Consider the following 1,522-nt stretch of genomic DNA (forward strand, 5'->3'; position numbering starts at 1 on the left):
TGGCATCACCAATAGCACGACAATTCAGCATCTTAATTACAAGAGACCGAAACAGAAAAAGGAAAGAAATTTGGTTAAGGAATTTTACCAAACATTTGGTGTGCGAGTTGTAAAGTGGCTGATACGACACCAATTCTCCAAAAATTCTCCTACCACTATGAGATGTTCTCATTGCCAAGCCGTTGGATACTGTTACGTGTCTCCAGACTTCTCTAGTTGTTATTCATTTACACAAGCATGATTTCTTGTAGTTCGGGTAAGCGTCAAATTAGTCACTGGAGGCAAGGTCACAAGGACGAATGTTGTTCTTTGATTACCACCACCAGGGAGGTCGACGGCGGAAATATTACCTGCAGAGCGTCGGTAGCAGAAACACAGTTTGGTCTTCATGAAATCAAAGGAAAATATGTTGAATCTTACGATGCTGCAAGAAAATCGTTTGGTGATAACTGTCATGCCACATTTACGAAACCTGTCTGTAATGATACGCGCATAGCTTCAACGGACAGTGATGAAAATGAAACTGTGTTGCCCCCCTCATCACGCTTGGAATCGAAAAGTCCTGTCAATATTGAAGTTAGGAATTCAAGTTCAATGGGTCCTAAGCAATGTTAAATCTGCCACAAAGTTCAGTCCAAGTACAAATGCCCTAAATGCTATTTACCTTATTGCTCACTGGCCTGTTTCAAAAAACCACAAAGAACTTCCATGTGTCAATCCAACAAATTCAACACCGAAAACAACTGCTTTGGAATCACACGTAGAAAAGCCATCAGTTGTGGAAAATACTGTTTTGGAAGTAGTTGTGGAAAATACTGTTTTGGAAGCAGTTGTTGAAAAACCATTACTTGTTGATAAAAGAGGCCAGGTGTTGGACCAATTCCAATTGGAGGCTATAGCTTCTTCTAGTGAGATTCGTGATGCTTTGAATAATAAATCCCTTCAAGAACTAGTTCGCCGTATTGATTGTTCCCCAAATGCTGAGAATGAACTTGATAAAGCTATGGCAGATGAGGCATTTCGCGTGTTCACGGACAAGATTTTATCAACTATCAACCCCTAAGTGCGGAATGAAGAGTTTGCGGACAAAAGTCAGATATGAAACTGAAAATTCCGAAGTTATAGAGTCAGATACAACACAACTTCAGGATATACCTTCACAATTGAATGTATACGAGAACCAAAATGTGATCATAGCACAGCATATTCGTGTTCCAGAGACTGATCGCCGCCGGCTGACCTTTGGTACCGTCGGGATTGCAACGGAACTTGATTCTTTGATGCTTCAACCTCAGTTTCAATTAATAGGAGCTACTGAAAAGTCAAATGGAGAATCCACTACAAGCTTGACTGCACCCGCTTCAGAGTTATCCACCAGTAATGTTTCTGGGAGCAAGCAGGTGAATTTAAGTAATGACCATGTTAGAAGTTCCGAGTCCGAATCTTCAGCCTCTGGTGTTGCTTCTGAGCAACAGTTGCCCGATAACAAAGAATCCTCGAGCTCTCAGAATCTAGACAACTA

At 41.2% G+C, this 1,522-nt stretch overlaps 1 pseudogene; it reads left to right on the forward strand.

Annotated features, from left to right (window-relative positions):
• The first annotated feature begins 594 nt into the window (after positions 1 to 594).
• On the forward strand, positions 595 to 1,081 carry LOC127097417 (uncharacterized; annotated as a pseudogene).
• The last annotated feature ends 441 nt before the right edge of the window (positions 1,082 to 1,522 follow it).

This window comes from Lathyrus oleraceus, chromosome 6, assembly GCF_024323335.1.
Source record: "Lathyrus oleraceus cultivar Zhongwan6 chromosome 6, CAAS_Psat_ZW6_1.0, whole genome shotgun sequence".
Classification (NCBI taxonomy): domain Eukaryota; kingdom Viridiplantae; phylum Streptophyta; class Magnoliopsida; order Fabales; family Fabaceae; genus Lathyrus; species Lathyrus oleraceus.